Raw genomic sequence first — 14,796 nt, 5'->3', positions numbered from 1 at the left:
TTTTTCCTTCATTTTTTGTTAGTTTGTTGAGAGTTTTGTACATTGTAATTTGATCATATTCACATCTCTCCCAACTCCTTCTAGACCCACCCCCATTGATCTAGCAAACCAATATTGAATTCTCTTTTATTTTTTAAACCTATCAACTATAGTTTGTGTTCCCTATATGTTCTTGGATGAGTGTCCTTCCCCTGCAGTGTGGAAGGATCCACACTAGCTAGGATCTACTAGGACCCACAACCTTGAAGAAGACTAATTCTCTTTCTACCAAAAGCTATTAGTCATCAGTAACTCCTTAGCTAGGGTAGAACGTTATGGCCCCCTCACCTCTCCATGCTGGGATTTTGTCTAGCTTGAGCTTGTATAGATTTTGTGCATGCTATCATAAGTTTTGTGAGTCCATACATGCATCTGACCTGTTGTGTCTGAAAGGCAGTTTCCTTGTGCTTAGCCACTGCCTGTGCCTCTTCAGTCTTTCTGCCTCATCTTCCACATTGATCCCCAAGCCTTAGGAGGAAGACATGTGATTTAGATGTCACATTTAGGACTGAGTCTCTTATTTTCTACATGTTGATCAGTTGTGGGGTTTTGGGTTAATTGCCATCTAATGCAAAAAGAAACTTTTTAAACAAGAGTTGATAAATACATTAATCTGTGTGTTTATGATAAGTATTAGGAGTTAGTGTATTAGTCAGATTTTCAAGAATAAAGAGAACTTATAATATATATATATATATATATATATATATATATATATATATATATATATATGAGATTTATTTGAATAATTTACAGGCTATGGTTCAACTAATCCAACAATGGCTGCCTATGATTAGGAGATTGAGACTCTAGTAGTTGTTCAGTTTATGAGGTTGTGGTGGTATTGTGTTCCCCAAAATATTGTGCAACCTAATAAACTGATCTGGGGTCAGAGAACAGAACAGCCACTAGTTAAAGAAGCCAGAAAATAGTGGCACACATGCCTTTAATCTTAGCATTCCAGAGGCAGAGATTTGCCTGAATCTCTGTGAGTTCAAGGCCACACTGGAAACAGCCAAGCATGGTGACTCACACCTTTAATCCCAGGAAGTAATGGCAGGAGACAGAAAGGTATTTAAGGCATGATGAGGAGGAACTATAGCTGGTTAAGCTTTTAGACTTTTGAGCAACAGTTCTCAGCTGAGATCTATTTGGATGAGAACTCAGAGGCTTCCAGTCTGAGGAAACGGGATCAGCTGAGGAATTAACGAGGTGAAGAAGCTGTGGCTTGTTCTGCTTCTCTGATCTTTCAGCATTCACCCCAATACCTGGCTCCAGGTTTGTTTTTATTAATAAGACTCTTTAAGATTCATGCTACAAGACTGGATGTCTAAGCTGGTCTTCAGTATACACTGGAATCCTGAAGAAGTAGACTCTAGTACCAGGAAAGGAATGGATTCTCTAGCAAGGGCAAGGGCAACCAGGCAAAGAGAGTGCTTCCTTCTTCTGCGTTATTTACTTAGGCTACCAGCAGAAGGTGTGGCTCACATTAGAAGCAGGTCTTCCCATCTCAAAAGATTTGGATTAAAGGTGTGTCTTTTCACCACAAAGTTCTGGATTAGAAGAGGATCTTTCCACTTCAAATAATTTAATTAAGTAAAAATCCCACTCAGGTGTGCCCAGATATTTTTGAGTTTTAGTTATTTCCAGATGTAGCCAAGTTGACAACCAAAATAATATCTCATCGTTGGTTTATTTAATACTGTGCCTAATTAGCAGAGCATTAGCAGTATTTTCTCCCCTAGGGTATACATGTGTAGCCTTAGGTTCTTGTCCATGAAAACAGTGCAAGGGAAAGAAACCCACATACATCTTCCATAGTTCCACTTTATAGAGCAGGACTTAAGTAAAATTATAAAACTGTCAGTTACTTCCATGACACTCCGGTGGGCATTTCTTGCTAAGTCAGTCATCATTTAGGCCTCACTGAGATCACAGTTGGGTAAGATTGATCATTATTTTTTTTCCTCCAATAATGTGAATAGAACTTCCAGTGATGTGAAAGCTATCAACAGAATGAAGCTTCTAAGCGACTACCAGCTTAATTTCTTCCTTTACTATGACTCGAGTTTGTGGTGCTTTCAGAAATAGGGTTCTACTATCAAGTTCTGGAGCACAACCAAGAACATTGGCAATAAACTGTAATGTTCAGAAGGTCTACAAGAACTACATGGCCAACAACTCCAGAAGAGCTAACCCATTCCTGACACTGGGCCTTTTATTTGTTAGTCTGTGGTGCCTACTGAGGTCACTGTTGCTATGTTATAGAGTAACTCCATTTAAACTCTTTTATATATCTGTATGCATGTATTTTAGGAAATCTCCACAATAATAGATTTCTACAGGATTTGTTGAAAGGATTTTGGTGTTAGTTATCCCTCCCCACATCCCTTCTTCTCTTCTGTCATCCCTATCCCCACTCCATTTAACTCTTCCTGTTCCATGTTTATCCTTCAACTATTTATACCACTGTGTTCTAGCTCCCATTCCTTGAAAGACTCTCTGGCCCCTTACTGTATCCTGACCTCTAAGGGTATTCTAAGTGGAACATATATATCTGTATGTTCAAAGCTAACATCCACAAAGGAGAAAAACATGACATTTCTGCTGGGTTTGGGCTACCTCACTCAGAATGGTTGTTTCCAAAGCTACCCATTTACCTGTGATCATAACTTTGTTTTTCTTAAAAATATAATATACCATAGTGTAAATGTACTGTATTTTAATCACCCATTCATCATGATAGACCTCTATCTAGCCTGTTTCTGTTCCTGGTCATTGTGAATAGAGCAGCAATAAACAGGACTGAACATGTATATCTTTTGTAGGACACATAGTTATTTAGGTATATGGCCAAGAGTGGTATAGCTGTATGATGTGGTAGATAGATTTCAAACATTTTAAGGAGCCTCCACACTGATTTCCATAGTGGCGCCACCAGTTTGTTCTCCACCAGAACTTAATAACCATTCTTTTTCTTCCAAATCTATGCTAGCATTTGTAGTCATTTTTTTTTTAAATCATATACATTCTGAATGGGGCAAAAAGGAAATCTCAAAGTAGTTTTCATTTGCATTTCCTTAATGGCCAAGGCCTTTGGAGAGTTTGAAAAAATCTTTGTCAGCCATTTGTATTTTATCTTTTGAGAACTCTGTTTAGTTACATGACTCAATTTTAAATTGGGTTGTTTGTTTACTGTTTTGAGTTTTTTGTTATACTCTAAACACCAACTTTCTCTCCTGATGTAGAGCTGGTAAAGATTTTTTTCCCCCATTCTCTAGGCTGCTTTTTCACTGGAGTGATGATACCCCTTTCTGTACAGAAGCTTTTTAGTTTCAGGAGGTTGCATTTGCCAGTTAGTGATCTTAATGCCTGTACTAGCAGGGTCAATCAGAAAGTCTTTTCCTGTGCCTATAAATTCAAATGTATTCCCTACTTTCTCCTCTATCAGAAGGTGTCAGGTCTTATGTTGCAGTGCTTCATCAACTTGGAGTTGAGTTTTTATTCTCCTATATTCAGTCATCCATTTGTTCCCAGCACCATTTGTTGAAGATGCTGTTGTTTTTTGTTTGGTTTTTTTTGTTGTTGTTTTTCTCCATTCTGTATGTTTGGTTTCTTCTTCAAAGATTAGGTAGCTATAGGTTTGTGGACTTATATGTGACTCCTCAGTTCTAGTTTATGGATCAGCGTGTCTGTCTTCATGCCAGCACCATGCTGTTTTTAGTACAAGGTTTGTAGGATAACTTAAAATCAGGGATGGTGATACTTCCAATTGTTCTTTTGTTGTCCAGCTGTTTTGTGGTGTGTGTGTGTGTGTGTGTGTGTGTGTGTGTGTGTGTGTGTGTCCCCAAATGAAATTTATGATGATTTCTTCAGTTCCCATGAAGAATTTATTTGGAGTTTGGTGAGTATTTTGCTCTCTGTAGATTGCTTTTGGTAGAATGTCAATTTACATAATATCAGCATGGGAGATCATTTCATCTTCTATCTTCTTAAACTTCTTTCTTAAAAATATTTAAATCTTTATTATTAAAGACTTTCACTTCCCAGTTTATATGTATTCTAAAATACATGTTTCTGAGCCTATTGTGAGTAGTATTCTTTACCTCATTTCTTTCTTGTATTGCTAATTTGCATATAGAATGATGCATTTTCTCTGTTAATTTTGTATTGTGGTACTTTTCTGATTGTGTTTATCAGATATAGAAGTTATCCGGTGTCCTTTAGGGTCTTTCAAAAAATGGTTTATTTTATTTCATGTTTATGTACATTAGTGTTTTGCCTGCATGTATGTTAATACATGCCCAGTGCCCAGTGAGGCCACAAGAGGGCAACGGATCCCCAGAAACTGGAGTTATACAGGCCCTGGGTCCTCTACAATATTCACAAGTGCTCCTAATCACTGAGAAGTCTATCCAGCCTGTTTTTGATGTCTTTTATGTATAAAATTATACCATTTAGAATAAGGACAATTTGACATTTTTCTTATTTGTGTTACCTTTTGATCCTTCACTTGTCTATAGCTCTAAGGATTTGCATACTATACTGAGTAGAAATGGAGGGAATGGGCATCTTTGTTTTGCTTCTGTGTTTAGTGAAACTGCTTTGAATTTTTATCCATTTAGCATGAACATAGTTTGTACTTCTTGTATATTACCTTTTTTATGTTGTGATTTTCCTCTGCATCCTTAGATTCTCTTGGATTTCTGTCATGGAGAAATGTTGGATTTTGTTAAAAAAAAACTTTTTCATTTAATGAGGTGATGATACGGTTTTTGTTTTTGAATCTGTTAATGTGGTAGATTACACTTATGATTTATGAATATTGAACCATCCTTGCATTTCTTTGATGAAACTGACTTGATTAAGATAGAGTATCTTTTTGATGTGTCCTTGAATTTAGTTTGGAAGCTTTTTTAAAAGAATTTTTGGATCTGTGCTCATTGGCCAGAACTATCCTTCCTGATTTTATTGGGTTTTTAATCTGTTTTCAAATCAGTTTAACATTTGATTCTCAAAAAGAATTTGGAAATATTCCTTCCTTTTCTACTTTACAGAATAATTTGTGGAATACTTTGGCTGAAGGTCTAGTAGAATTTTGCTATGTGGCCATCAATTACTGGCTTTTTATTTTAAGTTGAGAGATTTGTAATTATTTTTTCTATCTCATTGCTTTTTATAGGTCTGATTAAGTTATTTCATTTTTATTTAATTTTGGTAGTTTATATGTATCTAGATCGCAATTCATCTATTTCTTTTAGACTTTCTAGTTTAGTAGGGTGTGGATTTTTAAAGTATGTCCCTCTGATTCTCCCAGTATCTCTTGTGTTGTGCTCTTTCTTCCTCGGAATTTACTAATTTGGATCTTTTGACTATTTATTTTGGTTAGTTTGGATAAAGTGTTTTTTTTTTTTAACCTAACTTCAGCTTTGAGTTACTATCTCTTTCCACCCACTCTATCCTAGGGTGCTGAGTGTTCTTGTTTTTCCTGGACTTCAGGCTTATCATTAAGTTAGTACTATGACCTCTCTCAAATTTTTTAATGCAGGTACTTCTGTAAACATCCTCTTAGAATGCCTTCACTATGTCCCACAGACTTTGGTATGCTGTTCCTTAATTTTCATTCAATTATGGGAATTTTAAAATTTCTTTCTTCTATTTCTTCACAGAGTTATTGTTCAGTAATGTGTTGTTTGGTTTCCATGAAGTTGTGTACTTTCTGTAGGTTCTATTGCTGTTGATATACTGTTTTTTTTTTCTTGGAAGTCAGGTAGAATAAAGAATGTCATTTCAATTTTCCTATGTTTATATTGAAGTTTTTTTGTGTCCCAATGTGTGGTCAAATTTGGAAAAGTTCTAGGAGCTTCATAAAAGAATGCATATTCTGTAGATATGTATTAGATCCATATTGATTTATGATGTCATAAAAGTTTAAAAGTGTCTCTGTTATTTTTATTCTGGTTGACATATCTATTGTTGAGAGCAGGGTGCTGACATCACTCACTATCACTGTTTTGGGGTCAAAATGTGGTTTTGGATCTACAAGTGTTTCTTTTATGAAATTTGTATTTAGTGTATAAATGTAAAAGGATTGTAATATCTTTTTGATGAGTTTTTCCTTTAATGAGTATTAAATGTCCCTGTCAACCTTTTCTGAATACTTTTGGGTGAGGGCTATTTTGCAGATAATAGAATAGTTATAGCAGCTTGCTTCTTAGTTCCATTCCATTTTTTCCAGCCATTTGCCCTGCCCTAAGATAGTGTCTATCATTGCTGGTGAGGCATGTTTCACAGAGGGAAGAAAAAGATGGATCCCATTTTATAATCAAGTCTGCTAGATTGTTTGTATTTATTAGAGAATAGAAACCATTATTGTTCAGAATTATTATTGAAATATGTGTATTAATTGCTGTCATTTTGTTTATTTTTGTGGTATTTTCTCAAAACTTCCTTAATTATCTGTCTGGGTTTTTATTCCCTGTGACTTCCTGGATGCATTTATCCTTCTCTTCAGAGGTAATTATTCCTTTCTTCAGAGCTGAGTACTCATAAACTCCTGTCATTTGTTTTAATTTTGAAATGTTTTTATTTCTCCTTCAATTTAAATACTTTTTTCTGGGTATAATATTCTGGACTGACAAGTTTTCTTTCAGGGCATTGAGTACCTATTTCCAGGCCATTCTGGTTTATAAAGGTTTCTGCTGGATAATCAATCATGTGTTATTCTAATGGCCTTGACTTTATAAGTGACTTGAACTTTCTCTGGTGCAGCTTTCAATATCCTGTCTTTCATCTGAGTTTCTAATGTTTAATGATCTGAAATGGAGAATTTGTTTTTGGGTCTTATGTATTTGATATTCTATAAGACTCTTGTACTTGCATGCACATCTATTTCTCTAGATTTGGGAAATTTTCTACTATGATTTTACTGAAGATACTCTCTATGCTTTTGCTATAATGTTCCTCTCTTATGCTAGTTCTTGGAAAGTTTGTTTTTTCATTGATTCTCCATGTTCCATTCATTTATACATGTATGAATGGAACACACACACACACACACACACACACACACACACACACACACACACCCCATAATGTTTTAATTTCTCATTGAACTTTACTGAGTGGTCCAATTCTTGTACTTTGTCTTCCATCCCTGACTCTTTTCTTGTGACATGATCCAATCTGTTGAGGAAGCTTCCCACTGAGAATTTTTAAAATTATTTTTTTAAATTTTATAATTAATTTAATTTTACATATCAGCCACAGATTCCTCTGTCCTCCCTGCTCCTTCCTCTCCCTCCCCCCAATCCACCCCCCACTCCCCTGGGTATTCAGCTCAGGTAGATTCAGTGGAGGCAGGTCCAGTCCCCTCCTCCCTTCACCCAGGCTGAGCAAAGTGTTCCAGCATAGGCCCCAGGCTCCAAAAAGCCGGTTCATGCACTAAGGACAGGTCCTGGTCCCACTGCCTGGGGGCCTCCCAAACAGTTCAAGCTAATCAGCTGTCTCACTTATCCAGAGGTCCTGATCCAGTTGGGGGCTCCTCAGCTATTGGTTCATAGTTCATGTGTTTCCACTAGTTTGGCTATTTGTCCCTGTGTTTTTCCAATCATGGTCTCAATGTCTCTCGCTCATACAATCCCTCCTCTCTCACACCGATTGGACTCCCGAAGGTCCACCTGGGGCCTGGCCATGGATCTCTGCATCCACTTCCGTCAGTCACTGCATGAGAGTTCTAATAAGACAGGATATTCGGCCACCCGAACACCAGAGTAGGTCAGTTCGGGCTTTCTCTCGACCATTGCCAGTAGACTATTGTAGAGGTATCTTTGTGGATTTCTGGGGACCTCTCTAGCATTTTGCTTCTTCCTATTCCCATGGGATCTTCATTTATCAATAGCCAGAACCTGGAAACAACCTAGATGTCCTTCAATTGAAGAATGAATAAATAAAATGTGGTACATATACACAATGGAGTACTACTCAGCAGATAAAAACAATGACATCATGAGGTTTGCAGGCAAATGGATGGATCTAGAAAAAATCATCCAGAGTGACATGACCCAGACTCAGAAACACAAACATGGTATGTACTCACTCATAGGTGGATACTAGATGCTAAACAAAGGATGACTAGACTGCTTCTCACAACTCCAAGGAGGCTACCTAGAAAACAGGACCCTACAAAAGACACAGGGATCACCCAATAATGGAGAAATGTATGAGATCTACATGGGCAAACTGGACGTGGGGTGGTGGTGGTAATGAAGGGTTGAGGGAAAGTGAGCTTAGGGGAGCGGGAGACCCTAGCTGGATCAAGAACAGAGAGGGAGAACAAGGAAAGATCCCACTGAGGTTTTTAATTGACTTGTTGAGGTTTTCATTTTCAGCACTATTTCAATTTGGATTTTCTTTTAGAATTCAAGCTATATTTTAATTTTAATGTATTGGCTTAACTTCCTTATTTTATTCATCTCTTTGTCTTTTTTGAATTGCTGGATCATACTTATAATCATTCCTTTGAATTTTTTTGTTTGGAAGTTCTTGAAGATCATTTTAATTAGTAACCATTACTATGGGATTTGTAGTTTTTGGAGGCAACAGGTTACTTTGGTTTTTCATGTTGTTTTTATTTCTATACTGGGATTCACACTTCTGGACTTAGTTTTTTGATTGAGTTTCTCTTTCTTTTTTGTTTAAGTCATGTTTCTTTCCTTTTCTTTTCTTTCTCTCTTGTTTTTTATTTTCAGAAGTGCTTATAATGTCCAGGATGAGTCTAAATGCATAGTAAGGTGGGAATCTTGATGTTTTTATTATTGTTTAGTATTTGAGGTTACTGTCTTTATCTCACTTATTCTGCTTGTCTGCTATAGTCTTTTGCCATCCTCAGCTTGTTGTAGGAGGTTGGAAGGGTTCCACCTCGAAGTGTAGACTGGCTCTATGTCTCAATGCCAGATAGAGCATCTGAAATGTCCCAGTCAGAAAACTGGCAAGGTCCTGTGTTTCCAGGTCATATGTGTTGGATAGAGCATCTCTGCCGGGGAGCTGGTTGGGATTTAGTGAATCCTAAAAGCCGGGAGAAGATGATGGTCTCCGTCTAGAAGCTGTTGGGCTTGGTTGTCACAAATGGAGAAACACTAGGAAGAGGAGAAACCATAGCCTACCTGGATCTCTCACTTATGTGTCTGTTTCACTGCATTTTAGTGACTATGTAATGCTAGATTGTATAGGCAGGCATGTTAGTCTACTCAATGGTAACTACTGATGACAGCTTAATCAACTGTAAGACTTTGTCATCATGAATAATACTCCCAAATGTTCCAGAAATTATTTGAACAAAGTCATACTTCAAACATAATGTAAATGTGTCCATTGCCATATATTCACTAATTATGTGCATGTGTATTTGTGAGTTTGCCTGCTCATGCTGGGCTCAGGAGAGGTCATTGGATCCCTCAGAGATGGAATGACAGGCATAAGTGAGATGCCTCACTTGTTACCTGAGTGTTGGGATCCAAACTCTGGTCCTTGTTGTTGCACAGAAAATGCCCTCAACCACTGCTTAGCAATCATTTCAGCCCCTAAATTTTATTTTATTTAAAAACTTTTATCTAATTATCATAGGTGAATGATTGTTCATTTTGTTTGTATGGAAGGCACTTTGAAATCTTTGCTGTTATAAAAACATTTTAATAATCCATCTTTTAATTATTGGCTCCTGATATGCAGAAATGACTATAATAATTAGTCTTACACATTGCTTTTTATTCAGTCTTCATACTGATTTGTTGAATTAATTCTCATTTTAAACTACATATATTCTTACATTTCTCTACATCATAATAAATAACAATTTCATCATTCTAATACTCCTTCATCTGTACCCATGTTTATAATTTTCATTTCTTATATAGCATCTGTAATTTCTAGGGCATTGTTGTTTAAAACAGGATCTTACTCTGTAGACCATACTGGCCTCAAACTCACAGAGAATTGCCTTCCTCTGCCTCCAGAGTAAGTGGGTGAAGGTGTGCCCACCATAACCAGCTCTCTAAAGCAACACTGGGCAGACGTTCTTATCTAAGTCTGTATACATGCCCTTCAGTGCCTGAAGGAAAATTTCTACTAGTTCTGTTTTGACAAAGGTCTTTGTTTGTCATGAGAGGATATTTAATCTTATTACATGCTTGTGCATCTTCAAATATAACCATATAGACTGTGGGCTATTGCATTTTTTTTTGCAATTTTATAAGTCTGTTTGCTGATAGTTGATTTTAAAAAGTTTGTATTTTTCTTTGTCAAATAAATTGGCCCATGATTTTCTTTTCCTCTGGGCCTATGAAAAGCTATTTGAAAAGTATTTCCTATGTTTCTTTTCTAACAGTTTTTGCAATGCAAAATATATTTATAAAAATGAGTTATACATGAGTGTATATAATAGTACTATTCATTATAGCCTAAACTGAAAATAGCCGAGGCATCAATAAGCTGTGACATATTCATATTATTAGTTTTGAGTAATTGAGACCAAATACCCAGAAGAAATAACTTAAGAGAGCAAAGGATTATTTTGGCTCATGATTTCAGAGCGTTGCTATCTATTATAGTGACCAAGGCCTAACAATGGGAGCCTGTGACAGTAGCTTGGTCAGGATACAGCCAGCAGGTAAGACCCTGATGTCAAGAAATTATTCAACACCTATTGATCTCTTTCGGCCACCCAGGCCCCACATGCAAAAGGCTACACAGCTTCAAAATATCACTATAAGCTGAAGACTGAGTATCTAAAACAGGATCTTATGGGGGAGTATTTCATATTCCAGCTATACACTATCCAATAAAATTGAGGAAATATTACAACACAATGAATTTTAAAAGTATAGTGAGTATAAGTGATCATATAGAAGATAATATTTTTATTTTAAGATTCTCTAATATGAATTTATAGTTAAAGAAAACTGATTTTATAGAAAGTCTTGGAAAGGCACTAATCTTTGTTGCTAGAAATTCAGGATGGTATTTATCTGAATGTAGAGAGGCATTGATATTATTTAAGAAGAAAAGGAAGACTTTGGGGATAGGATAGATTTGTTTTATACATTAAGAGCACTTTAAAACAACTTATTAAATCTCAATGGACACACACACACACTCTTAATTATTTTGCATTTGACTATTTGAAAATTTTATTTTTGAAGTTTATTTTTAATTTTAAGTTTGAAGTTCACTAAAATATAAGCTGATTTGTATATGGCTAGACTGAATGTATAGACAATGTAGTACAATAAGAAGAACAGAAAATGGTTTGTGGGAGAATCTAGTTGGCATATATATGAATTTTTACTATAAAATTCTTTTCCTATGGAGTGTATTTTCTCCAAAAGTTGCATGCTAATGTTACAACTATCTATTTTTTACAAGGCAATTTATCTATTATTGAGATTAAAAATTTTACATGATTTTAATTTTTATCTTTAACTTTATATCATATTTTCATCTATATTTATATTATAGAGTATATATTTATAATATAGATTATATATTTATAATAATTTACATCATATATTTTATAATATTTTAGACCTATTTACTTGTGTAAAAGAGACTAGGAAATACTGTAGTAAATATGGGCATAAGAAAGTTTATTTCTAAGAAATATCAAACGATGAAACTAGTTCAGACTTCAATTTTGGATACAGGATCTTTGTAAAATATCTAGGAAGGTTTATCTTGTTTTTATATCCATTTTTTTCTACATTTCTCATAAAGATAATAGAGCAAAACATTTTGTTCTTAGAGTCAAAGTAGATGCCCTGTGAATATGTGGCAAATGTAAGGTTTGTTTTAAATGCAATGTTGTATTTAAATAACCATTGTACTTTAGCCAATCAAACAGGAATTAATGAAGAGAATTTTGAAACAGTTTTTCATCTATCCTTTTTAGTAAACTGTTGCTATGACCTGTCTGGTTTTGATTCTCAAGGTTAACAGAGGGGAATGATCAGAATATGTGTGTCAAGAAGACTTAAAAAAAGGCTTGGAGACTGACTATTTGTTTTGAAGAAATCTAAACACTTTAAGTCTTAATTACTTAACTTCTTGTCTGTCTTTTCTTTTTCTCCAAAATAAGTATTATTTATTCTAGAGATAGACAGCTGGGCCTGTGAAATATGATTAAATATTGCTTGTGTTGGAAATATTTCAGATCAAATAATATTGTGACAGTATTATTGAACAAGGATCAATTAATTGCTTTATGTCTGCAATTTAAAAAAATAGAATCATACTGGGAAGTGAATATTTCTGTTATTTATTTATATATATTAGGCATTAGATATTGCTATGGGGCAGATATTGAATATTTCTTGAGGTCTATACATGAAAGCTTTCTCACCCAAGAGAGCACTTTTTGTTGGTGGGAAGAATTTTTAGGAAATGGGTCTAGTATGAGGTCTTTAGACTATTTGAAGTCGGCTTTTTGTTACAGTTTGTTTTAACTGTCAGATTTGCATAGTGTAGAGTCATCTAAGAAGAAGACCTTAATTAACTGCCTACATCAGATTGGCTTGTGGGCATGTGTGGGGGGAATTTTCTTGATCAGTAGGTAGACTCTTCCCATGTGGAAGGTACCATCCCTTGGCAAGTGGTTCTGAGATGTATAAGAAACATAGTCCAGTTAAACATAGTCAGTGAGTGAGCCAGCAAGAAGTGTTCCTCCATGGTTTCTATGTCAAATTCTTGCTTGAGTTTCTTCTATGACTTCTTTTAGTGATGGACTGTGACCTGTAAGCCAAATAAACCCCTTCATCTCTAAGTTCCTTTTGGTCAGAGCATTTTATCATGCTAATAAATAGGAGACTAAAATAGGAATTAATACCAGAGAAGTGGGTTGTTACACTGATGAACCTGAAAAATGGCTTTATATGCTGTTAGACTGTTTTGTTGGAAGATTTTGGAGGATTTTAGAATGCTGTGCTGAGAAGGTTATTGAATGCTTAGAGATTAATAGGGTATCTTAGAAGATTTTAGTGTTGAGAGAAATGAAGACTGTGGAAGCCTGATTCATGAGGTTTCACACAAAAGCTAAGACTATCAAAATTTAAGATGGGAGTTTTATGTTTTATTTTGTATTGAGAATTGGAGTGTTCTGGTCAGCTGGGGCTGAAGAATCAGTTGTAATTAATAAGAGATCAGCACCAAATGACTCTTCTGTACTTTATTGAGACAACAAGAATGTGTTTTCTTAGGGTTGACACACAGAATTTGTGATCAAGGGAGTGCCAAGGCTATGTGTCATGCTGGCAGTCAAACTTTGTGATATGTAAGAGTCACCTTCTAATGAAAGTTGCGTATAAAGAAGATGAATGAGGCTTGGCACTCTGGGACAAGGTTAGAGTTCCTGTGAAGAAGGCAGAAGAGACCATTGGTAAAAATACTATCTCATTTACAGTGGAGTCTCCAGGATACAGAAGATGTCAAGAACATGGGACATCTACCAAAAACAGTGGCATCGATGGAGTAGAGCCACCATGAGCCTCTGAGAAAATTGGTGTGTACTGCAGATTCAGAGTTTGAGAAGTGGCTCTACTAAAACCCTTGTGACCTAGAAAACTACACAAGAAGTGAGTCCCGGATGCCGCACATTAAGGATCTGGATGATACATGTATTGTCCTAGATTTTGGGTTTGCTTAAGTTCATTGTTTTTATGAGCTGGTTCTTCCATCTTGGAATAAGAAACTATTTTTGGTTATATTTATCTTATAGAACTCCACAGTTAAGATACATTAGACTTTTAAAAGTGTTGGAAGTTTAAAGGTTGTGGGACTTCTTAAGTTGGACTGTTTTATATTGTAATAATAGCATGAGATCTTGGGGACAAGGAATTAAAACTTAATGGCTTAAAAATGACATGTTTGGGACTCTCTTGGTTCCCTCAGGCAGATGCCTCTTACCCAGAAAACAGGCCATGCCTACCAGATGACCAGCATTCAACTCTCGCAAACATATACATCTCAAACACTGGCTGTGCCTATCAGAAGATCAGATTGGCTGCTTACCTGAGGACCTTCTGCACTTTCTTAGTGTGCTCTGCTGTAACACTATCCCCAATCCCCATCCCCTCCTCATCACCATATCCCAGACTCCAACGTGGGTGAAGACTGCAGGACCAGAGAGGCCACATTGGCCACTAGAATCAAAGGTCACACAGGCTGCCCTACTTGGGCAGAGAACTCCTGCTCAACAAGAGACCACACTTGGCAACAGAAGCCCAGCTCCCAACCAAGGTAGAGACCCCTTGCTCAACCACAGTTTACACAAATCAGAAGAGAGAAAATAGAAACCAAGGAACAAAGCACCCATCCAACAAAGACAAACCCAGAAATTGGCACCTACACCTATAAACACCCCAAACCTAGATGCCTAGACTACAGCTTAAGGACACAGTCAAGAACAGCCAGAGCAATATGTCACCACCAGAACCCAGGTAATCTACTATAGCAAACTCTGAATATTACAACACAGCTGAAGCACAACAAAAAGACCTTAAAACCAACTTTATGAAGATGATAGAGGTCCTTACAAAAGAAAGGAATAACTCCCTTAAAGAAATCAAGGATAAAACAAAAAATGGAGGAAATGAGTAAATCCCTTAAAGAAAACCAAGAAAAACAAAACATACATTTGAAGGAAACAAATGAAACTACTTCAGACCTTAAGTTGGAAATAGAACCAATAAGGAAAATACAGTTCTGGAA

Source organism: Peromyscus maniculatus, chromosome 1, assembly GCF_049852395.1.
Source record: "Peromyscus maniculatus bairdii isolate BWxNUB_F1_BW_parent chromosome 1, HU_Pman_BW_mat_3.1, whole genome shotgun sequence".
In the NCBI taxonomy this organism is placed as follows: Eukaryota; Metazoa; Chordata; class Mammalia; order Rodentia; family Cricetidae; genus Peromyscus; species Peromyscus maniculatus.
This window is presented reverse-complemented; position numbering follows the sequence as displayed.